This window comes from Mustela erminea, chromosome 11, assembly GCF_009829155.1.
Source record: "Mustela erminea isolate mMusErm1 chromosome 11, mMusErm1.Pri, whole genome shotgun sequence".
Lineage (NCBI taxonomy): Eukaryota > Metazoa > Chordata > Mammalia > Carnivora > Mustelidae > Mustela > Mustela erminea.
The window spans coordinates 19,306,006-19,316,748 of NC_045624.1; the positions used below are offsets into that span (position 1 = coordinate 19,306,006).

Consider the following 10,743-nt stretch of genomic DNA (forward strand, 5'->3'; position numbering starts at 1 on the left):
ACTCATGAGAGCTGACTGCTAAAATTTTACGAATTTCTCAAGTCTAAATTAAATACCAATATTAAAAATTTACTTTTATAAACATAATTATATAAATTTTGTTAAAAACAAAGATAGTAATTATTCAAAACTTTTCATTTCCTAATTATTTTACTACTATTATTTTACTATCTGTTCTTGAGTTTATTTACATTGATTTTTTTCTGTATGGTGGTGTATTAGTTACCTGCTGCTGTGTAACACGTTACCCCAAAACTGAGCAGCTAAAAATAACAATATGTATTAGCTCACCAAAGTTCTAAATCAAGAATCTGAGAGCAGCTTAGCTGGGTAGCTCTGGCTCAGGGATTCTCATGAGATTGCAGTCAAGATGTCTCAAGGCTTGACTGAGGCAGAGGATTTGCTTCCAAGCAAATGTTAACCAACCTGGCTGTTGGCTGGGGGCCTAAGTTCCTTGCTGCATGGGCATCTCTATCAGGCTGCCCATAGCATGGTAGCTGGCCCCTAAGTGAATGATGAGAGAGAGAGAGAGAGAGAGAGAAAGGAAGAAAGAAAGAAAGAAAGAAAGAAAGAAAGAAAGAGTGAGAGAGAGCAAAGCTGCAATGTCTTTTGTAGCCTAACCTTGGGAGTAACTTACCATCACTTCTGCCGTATTTTATTGGTTACCCAAACCAACCTGGAACACTGTGGAAATAAACACTAGGTGTGAATACCAGGGAGGCTTTCTTAGAGGCTGGCTAGCACAGGTGGAAATATCATATAATGAAGTGCTACTGTGTATGTCTCCCAAACTCTGCAATTGGTGACATCACACTGATCATTTCACATTGACTGTGGTAGAAGCGTTTATACCAAAGAAATCAACAAATGCTACAAATCAAGTAGTTTTTGTTGTTGTTTCTTTGTGGGTTATTTTGCATGTTTGGTTTAAGGGGAGAACCAGTTGTTAAACACTCACACAACATTATAGATTAAAGTATACTTTGTACTGAGTTTGGTAAAGTAGTGGGGAAGGAGCAGGTGACCCATAGTTTAGAATCATGTGGCAGGGAGAATTATTTGGAACTTATTTGGGACCCCATTAGGGTTAATGAACCAAAATAGAAGTAGCAGATGAAGATTGAGGTGGTGAGAGGTGGGATCAAGTGAGGGGCTGGTCTTTCAGTGGTTTGGAAGGAGAGCAGAGTGGTCTACAGATCGCTGTGTGCTCATCATAAATGTCAAGGACAAGGGAAGACTAGAAAAATACTTACCAAGTATGATGTGGTGTGCATTCAAGGCTTTCACTCCCTAGGGGGCTAACATGTGGTTAACATTAGGTTAATAGAAGGTCTGAATTTTGACCTTGATTTGACCTTGAGCTCATATCAATGTCCTGAGACTGAAACAATAGTCATTTAAGACTGAGGAAGCAAGAATTTGAAGCAATGGTTAAAGAAACAAGCAGAGAAGCATGGTAGAGGAGCAAGAGACAATGTGAGTGGTCTTCTGGATAATAAATGGCTGTTGGTCAAAAGCAAGCAAGACAATAATATTAGTGATGAGAATTGAATCTGTCCTGTGAGAAGAGATCCTTTTCAATCTCTGTTCTTACTGGATAATGAATGTAGGTTTGTTTCATTCTCAACTTAACCATTCAAGATTCAATTCAGTAAGTACTTCTTTGAGGCCTGCTATGCACCACAGAATGGGCTGAGTTCCTGGGAACAGTGGTTGAGCTTGGAGCTAAGAGAACTATATTCAAGTCTGTACTCCAGATAATGTTATAGACTTTGGGGTCTAGTTTAAACATTTTAAGGAACTTCCCATTTTTTCCTGATAAAAAATAAGTATTTTGGAATTTAAAAAAATTTTTTTACTGCAGAAATAAACATAACATAAAATGTACCATTTTAACCATTTTTAAGAGTTTACAGTGAAGTGGCATTAAGCACTTTCATAGTGTTGAGCAACCATCACCACTATTTTCAGGATTTTTTCATCATCTCAGACAGAAATTTGTACCCATTAAACTATAGTTCCCCAAGAGATGTTGGAACTTTCAGTATTCTGTTCAGTTTTTTTTTCTTTTTCTTAGCACCATCCAAGTCCAGACATCATGCATTAAATATGAAAGCAAAAATTCATTATCCAGGGTTAGTGAGCAGACACAAATTGAAATGTTTCAAATCCAAACAAAACAAGGCTTTAACCTACATCATATAGCTGCTGATAAATTAAAACTGAAAATTTAAAGATCAATGAAAAAATGGGTTTGTTGATTAATTACAAAACTGGGGAACAACCGAATGCATCCTTCCCAGCAACAAAGATCAATTCCATCATATACATACTTAATGAGGGAATTATGTGGGCTGAAATAAGAATCATAATTTTATCTTTAAGAACTTACCCTTCAAACTGTGAATGGAACCCAGAATTACTCTACTTTAACTCACCTATCTCTTATCAGATAATATTTTATATAGATATAAAAACATCATACTTATAAGTATATAAATAAAATATATTAAATATATATTTTTATTGCTTTTTTTGAGAGAGAGAGAGTAAAGGGGAGAGGGGCAGAAGGACAGAGAGAATCATAAGCAGGCTCCACACCCAGAGAGAAGTCAGACACAGGGCTCAGTCTCATGGCCTGAAATCATGACCTGAGTCAAAATCAAGAGTCGGATGCTTAGCCAACTGAGTCACCCAGTTGCCTCATTTTTATTAATGTATATGTTTTATTATGTATATATTTAATAAAAATGTTCTAGAGAATCCAGTGGTCTGCTTCCCACCCCACCCCCACTCTCTAGACTTGACAACTAGACCTCTTTTATTTTCAGTCTTAGGAATCATACCATGGGAAGACAGTTGGGAGAACAGGTGTGAAGTTTAGGAGAATGGGAAAGAATACACCTCAATTCAGTATTCCTCCATTTTTAATTTTGCCAGAAGCAGTACTTAAGACAAGTATTCATGTGCAAATAATTTCATCTGGAGGGGCAGGAAGAAGCTCCATAAAGGAGTGGGGAAGTGAGACAGGGATGGGAAGGCAGCCAATAGAGTGTGCATTATCAGGCTAACTTCCACTTGAGTGATTGCAGCTTAATCCCGTAAGCAGCTCTGGTAAATATTACCGAACACAGGTGCATCGTCAAAGTCAAAGGTGGAAGGAGTTGGGTATTGGAGAAGAAAAATAATTTTCCCTGTACCATTCTCAGCTCTAAGCTGAGAACCCTATAATAAAAGACAGATTAACAAGAGAAAAACAAACAGAAGTTCATTAAGATGTATACGTCATACATGCATGAGAGATATGCAGGGAAAAATGTGTAACTCTCTGAGGTGGCTTAGAATTCAGGCTTAAATATCCTGGTAATAGGGTCAGGGGAGAGTCAATGATGTTTAGGGAAGATGAATGGATCCTTAGAAGAGCGTATGGAAGGTATGATAGTTCATGACAAAATCTGTCTGGTGCGATATTGACTTCTGGTCTCCTCTCCTGTGATAAGAGTCACAAGGTTGATGAAACTCTGGGGAGATTAATGACAACTGAGTTCCTTTTGGAGGGTGTGTCTTTAGGAGCTAAAGGGAGTTCCCAGAACACTCTCCTTGCGTTTGTTCTTTCTCAAATGCATGCAACTCAAAATAACATATCAAAGTGGGATACTTTGGGATGACATACCCTGAACTCCTACAGTCCTATTTCAGAGTTATACTACGTGATTCTCCAATATTTATACACAATTCCCAGGAGTCATTGTTTGAGGGCTATTCCCATGGGTGAATTAAAAAAAAAAAAAAACAACAACACAAAACAGAAGGCTGCATTTGAATTCATGTAAGAAGTTGGAGAGGCAGACCCAAGACTGTGGGAACTTGAAACATGATGAGCAGTTAAAACTTTATCCCTGGTATCAAGAATTTTATTCAAGAATTTACTCTTGAAGTATTGGAGAACATTTCCATTCAGCATGGCGATGACAGCAGTTTTAGCATGGGAGTGTTATCTGGCTAAGTTCTAGTTAAGATTACTCTGGCTGCTCTGAGAAGAAGAAATTGCAGGACAGCAAGAGTTGAAACAGAGAAACCAATTAGAAGCTGATGGATGGATGGATTGATTACTGGAAGTGATTTTAAATTACCCACTGGGGCAAGAGATGATGGGGGCTCAGGTTCGGGTGACGGCAACAAGAATTGAGAGCAGTGGCGGGAGTCAAGATACATTTTGAGGGTAGAATTAATAGCACTCCAAGTAAAGAGTGAGAGAGAGAGAGAGGAAAGTAAATGCTGGCTCTCAGGTTTTCGACTTGAACACCTGGGTGGCTGCCAGGGCTTTGCGAATTCTGGAAAGGCTGGGGAGGCACACGTTTGGTGGTAGAAATCAGGAATTCTGTTTTGAATGTGTTATGCTTGAGATGTCAGTTAGACACACAAATGAAGCTGTTAAGTAGGCTGTTGGAGCTACAAGTCTAGATTTTAAAGAACTCTGGCTTGAGATATAAATTTAGGCCTTAATAACATCAATTTAGGTGACAAATACAGAGATAGCATTTAAAGCCAGGAGACTGAACTTCAGTTTTTAAATAGTTGGCAGAAGACATTCCTGCTTGTGTCGGATATCTGCTGTCCCTCCCCCTAGGCCTACCCTCCTCCTGTTTCTACCACTGCTTTCTGCCTCAAGGGGATTGTTAAGTGTGGAGGGAGCCATCCATGATCTTCCTCGCCCTCTGAGTCCAGGTTGAGGGCCACCTATGGGGAACCCTCCCTCTACCTCCAGGAGAAGAGAGGGAGGGAAGATGATGCAATTCTTTGGTCGCCTCTTTACAGGGTCCCCTCAACCAAAAGCCACTGGGACTGAGCTATTCCCTGTGGTTCCCCTCCACCCAGCTTATACCTTTTATTGAACATTCCTCAAATTATCCCAAGCTCAGTATGCTGTGCCCTTCCTCTTGGGACCCTATATAATACACCCCCTTTCTCCTCTTAAAAATCACTCCCAAACGCTAATGGAAAGAATAACTAGAAGCTCAAACTCTACCTTATCACGCACGTGTAACCCAAACTCATACTATGTGAAGGTGGGAAAGGGGGTGCGGAATGATGAACGACTGTGCAAAGCTTGGGAAACCACGAGATTGTTTGGAAGGAAGGGGTACAAAGGGGTAAAAACAGGAAGATGGTTTAAAAGGCTGGCGAGCAATACACATGTTCCTACCTCTACTTCAAATTCAGGGCAGGCGGTCTCAACCACTTCAGCAGCAGAAAAGAGATTTCTTTTCTGGAGAGGTTAAACCCCAGAGAGGCCAGATTGGAGCAGAAAGTGGAGGTTCCAGGAGGACTATTTTCAAGAAATAAAAATTAGAATGGATCCACTTCCTGACAAGTTTGACTATGAAGAAAATTCTGTGCAGTGGCATTTTACATTTCCCTGTGATTATACAGGAAAGCTTAACTATCCATTCAAAGAATATTAAGCAAATGAAAAAATGAGTATATTTTTAACTCCAGGTAAAACAAAAATTTGCACAAGAAAATAATCATAATTATGGTACGTCAGTTGGCTCAGCAGTGAACAGTATTTATATATTCATTATACTGAAAACAGATTTAACATATTATTATGTTGGGAAGAAAGGGAAATACCTATTAACTTAAAATACACATACCTTATGGCCCAGGAATTCCCCCTGAAATAATTTATAATGTGTATTTGCACATACTCAAGGATATTTATGACAGTGTTGTTTAAAAACAGCAAAAGGTTGAAAATGACCTAAAGGACAACAATAGCAGTAAATCAATAGTATTCCAAAAACAGAATAATATTCAGCCTTCTGAAAGAATGAGGCATTGCCATAAATACTGACACTGGGGAAAAAAAAATGTCCAGTGTATATTGTGAAGTGACATAAGCAGGATTCAGAGTATACTGCAAATTTTATGTAAAGGTGTGTTTGTGTTTGTGTACATCTAGAATACCTCTAGAAGGAGATACAAGACACCAGTAACGTTGGTTGCCTCTATGAAGGGAAGGGAACCAGTGGGAGGGGGATGGTTCAGGATAGGGAAAGACAACGGTGTTGTGCTAAAAAAAAAAAAAATTAAAATAAAATAAAAAAAAACACACAAAACCCGTGGTGGGAGACCTGGGTGGTTCAGTTGGTTAAGCCTCTGACTTTGGCTCAAGTCATGATCTCAGAGCCCTGGGATCAAACCCTGTGTTGGGATCCCTGATGAGTGGGGAGCCTGCTTCTCCCTCTCTTTCTGTCCTCCCTCCCACCTGTGCATGCTCTCTCTCTCTCTAATAAATAAATAGCATCTTAAAAAAAAAAAAAAAAGGGCTCTGGCATGGTGTGACTTTTTAAAAAAGTATGTATATAAAAAAAGCAGAAACAGACCCATAAATACAGAGAACAAACTGATGGTTGCCAGACAGGGACGGGGTGTCGGGATAGGTGAAATGGGTGATGGGGAGTGGGAGGGATAGGTTTCCATTTATGGAATGAATATGTCGTGGGGATGAAGCGACAGTAGCCAAGGGATTGTAATGGTGTTGTAAGGTGACAGACGGTAGCTACACGTGTGAACATAGCATAAAGTGTGGCGTTGTCAAGCCACTATGTTGTACGCCTGAAACTAACATAACATTGCGTGTTAATGTCATTTCAATAAAGAAGAAATTTTAAAACTTATTTTTTAACAGTGAACTCATCGACTAGATTGGGGGTTGTTAGAGGGTGTTAGAGGGTAGAGTAGGAGTGAGCAAAAGGTACAAACTTCCATCTTTAAGATAAGTAAGTCCTTGAGACGAAATGTACAGCACGGTGTCTGTGTATACCTACTATACATATGACTATACTAAGTAAGTTTGAAAGCTGCTAAGAGAGGAGATCTCCAAAGTTCTCACAAGAAAAAAAAATTTGTAATATGTGCGGTGATGGATATTAACTTAATGTGCCCATCAATTTGCAATATATGCATGTACCAAATCATTATGTTGTGCACCTAAAATGAATACAGTGTTATCTATCAATTATCTCTCAATGAAAAAAAAAAGCCAAAAAACTAAGAATTAAAAAAATTAAAACTATGGACAGTCAATCCCACCAAATGAATACACAAGTCTCTCCGGCAGTCATATGTTTTTTAAATGCTGATTTCAAATCTGGTCAAATTTCTGAACTTCTTTATCAGCCCTAGTAGTCTTACGTAATTATCTGGAACACTGGAATTAAACATAATTCGTGATACATAAAGGCAGTTATCTTACTTACCCAATATTTGTGACTTATTTCTTTGCCTTCAGACTCAAAGCTCCAGTACAATGTAGAACAGAGGAGCTGACGCTAATACCCCCTCCCGCATCCCGATTTCAGCTAGAAAAGAGGAGCTGACGCTAATACCCCCTCCCGCATCCCGATTTCAGCTAGAATGTTCCCAGTGCTTGCCCACCCCCACCAAGTACCTACTGCTTCTAGAAATTTCTACCGCTTGTTTGGAATCTATGGCAGAGATCATTTATCAGGTTAAGAGTGTTTCATTCCTTTCCTATTTTAGTTTAAGGCTTGTAATGTTAATCAGAAATAGGAATTGAATTTGAGCAGATTTTTAAAGTGTGTATATATATATATATATATATATACACACATATATATATGTGTGTATATATATATATATATATATTTTAAGATTTTATTTGTTTATTTGACAAACAGAGATCACAAGTAGGCAGAGAGGTAGGCAGAGAGAGAGGGAAGCAGGCTCCTGCTGAGCAGAGAGCCTGATGTGAGGCTTGATCCCAGGACCCTGGGATCATGGCCTGAGCCGAAGGCAGAGTTTTTAACCCACTGAGCCACCCAGGCGCCCCTTTAAAGCATATATTGATATTGATTTCCCTATTTGTTAGTATAGAAAATTACATGAAAAAGATTTTCTGCATTGCAATATCCTTAAATTCATGGGATTAAATGACACTTGGCTATGGTGTAGATTTGTGAGATTATATACTTATAGATCATCATTTTATAACACTTTATTTAGGATATTTATTTGTATTTATAGTGATATATTATATTTGGTTCTATCCATCAATATATTCTATCCATGACCATATAACAAGGTAGGATGGCTTCCATCTTTTTCTATTCCTGGAATAATTTATATAAAAATTATCTGTTTCTTGAACATTTGATAGTACTTGTCTATAAATTTTCCGGGACTGAGATTTTAAAGGATAGATCTTTGATTAACTATTCAATTACTTCTATAGTTGTTGAATAATTCAGTTTTCTACCTCTTATTTCTCCTGAGGTCTGTATGGAGATATATATTTTTCTGGAATATCATCCATTTAATCTATACTTTCAAACATAATGGTATCAAATTTACATAATTTTGTAGAGCTAAAAAAATAAAACACTGCTGGACCTTTAGTCTGTTTGCTTTCTTTTTTCTAAGGTTCATTATTTTTGTATTTTCTCATTTACCTTTGTAAGGACGGCCAAACTGTTTATCTTGCTACTCTTTCTTTTCTATTTTTTTTAAAGTAACTCATTTTTGTTTATATTGTTCAATTCTACCATATCTCTATTCTGTTTCATTCATTGTTTTTATTTTTACAATATTTTCCTTTTACTCTTGCATACATTTCAAAGGTTCTTGCCACAAATTACTAGTTCACTTTTTAAAATTTTATTTTCAAATAAATACCTTTAAAGCTATAAGTTTTCTTGGGCACACCCACAGGTTTTGATAAGTGGAGCTACTGTGGCCATTTATCTCTCAATAATTTGTAATTTCAGCATTGATGTTATTTGTATACCAAGTATTATTAGAAGTGTGTTTTAGATATCTTTTTTTTTTTTTAAAGGTTTTATTTATTTATTTGACAGAGAGAGATCACAGGTAGGCAGAGAGGCAGGCAGAGAGAGAGGAGGAAGCAGGCTCCCTGCTGAGCAGGGAGCCTGATGCGGGCCTCGATCCCAGGACCCTGAGATCATGACCTGAGCCGAAGGCAGCGGCTTAACCCACTGAGCCACCCAGGCGCCCTGTTTTAGATATCTTAAATTATATTTTAGAGGGACTTGGATTTTTTAGAGGGACTCCACTTTGATGCAAGAAAAGGCACAACAATGTGAATATAATTAACACTACTGAACTGTACATTTAAAAATAGTTAAGATGGTAAATTTTATGGTATGTGTATTTTATCACAATTTCAAAAAGTTAAAACACACACACACACACACACATACACAAAGAGACAAATGGATTTCTAGGTGAGTTCAGTGTAGTCACAAGACAGAGTCAGAAGAACCAGAGCATTGGCAGCATCAGAAGGACTTGGCCCATCCTTGCTGACCTCGACGATAGAGAAAGGGACCCTGAGCTGAGCAATGCAGCAGCTTGTAGAAGGTGGAAATGGCAAGAAAACATATTCTCCTCTAGACACTCTAGAAAGTTCTGCCAACCCTTGATTTAACAGTTAGTTAAGCCTGAACTTCATCAGAGATATTACCATATTAGCCCCTTTCTATATTTGGTATAAAACTAATGTAAGTATAGTGATCTGCATGGACTGGCATATAAGCCATGGCTGAAGTCTTCCTATAAGATACACAGAGACTTTCCTTCTCTCACCATCCTTTTGCACAGCCATAGTTCAGACAGCATCATCTAAGGTTCTCAGTGAGAAAGTGGCGGCAGAAGGAAGTTAGGCTCCTAGATCTCAGGATCTCAGTGGTGGATGAGGGGGTAGAATTTACTAGATTAGTGCTATCTCCGCCATCCTAACTGAGCTCTCTCCAGAATCCACTCTGCCCAGTTAGGATTGGAACGTTAAGCCCTTGGTACCCAGTCCCAGCGAGGCCCAAAGAGTGAGAGCTTGGGAAATATTAACCTGGAACACTACTAAAATTTTCACCTTCAGTGACTAGAATGGTGGAGGAGAGAAAGGCCACAGCCCACCAGGCTCTTTGCCCTCTCAAGGGCTTAAGGGAATTTCATTCCCAGAAATGTGTACAGAGCCTTTGCCATTGTGTCCCAGATGTGTTCCACTCACTTATCCTTTGAACTTTAGATTGCATTAGAAGAGCTAACATTTGCTTGTGTGGAAGGAGGCTCTTCTCTATCCTTCTCCCTGGACATCTGAGAAAGGTCTGAGACAGAATGATTCCTTTAATAAACGGATATAGCACTGCATCTTGCCAACAATATTTTGATCGATCTTTTCTTTCACTGTTTTAAAAACAGAATTCAAAGTGGTTTCCAGATTTGGTACAATTCCTCTGACTTATGATTTTCCAAGTTCATGGATCAGTGCCGGACATTCTGGCCTATAAATTGGGGAAATTGAGGCAGGGGGTTGGGGAGTGTTGGAGTCCAAGTTACTTAAGATTGGAAAGGGGATTTGAAAACCCATGACAACATTATGAGTTGATGAGAAACTCAACCAGAGATTTTCCAATTTTTCCTCCTCTTGCCCTCAATGAAGCCTCTAATTCTAATTATCTTAGAATAATTATCTCCTAGGCTTCAACTGTAGCACTCTCTCTACAAGGCAGGAAACGAAGGTGAAGATGAATGCCACATGTTTAAAGCTGAAGAAATGTTTTTCTCTCCTTCCCTGCTTCCCCAAATCATCTAAATCACTTCTGCAGTCCCTGAGTCCTGAAAAAAGCTTAAAATCTTTAAATGGTTTCCATTTTTGGTGCTAAAATGCTATTCCAAATGTGAGTTCTTCAGGCAAAAATA

The 10,743-nt window shown here is 38.5% G+C and overlaps 1 long non-coding RNA gene across 1 annotated transcript; it reads right to left on the bottom strand.

The window, feature by feature from the left end:
• Positions 1-315: 315 nt before the first annotated feature.
• Positions 316-8,508, bottom strand: LOC116569299. The gene is made up of 3 exons (XR_004276966.1): positions 8,498-8,508; positions 8,411-8,412; positions 316-374 (listed from the first exon to the last, which is right to left on the bottom strand). It is a non-coding gene; the product is annotated as an uncharacterized LOC116569299 (long non-coding RNA).
• Between the last annotated feature and the right edge of the window lie 2,235 nt (positions 8,509-10,743).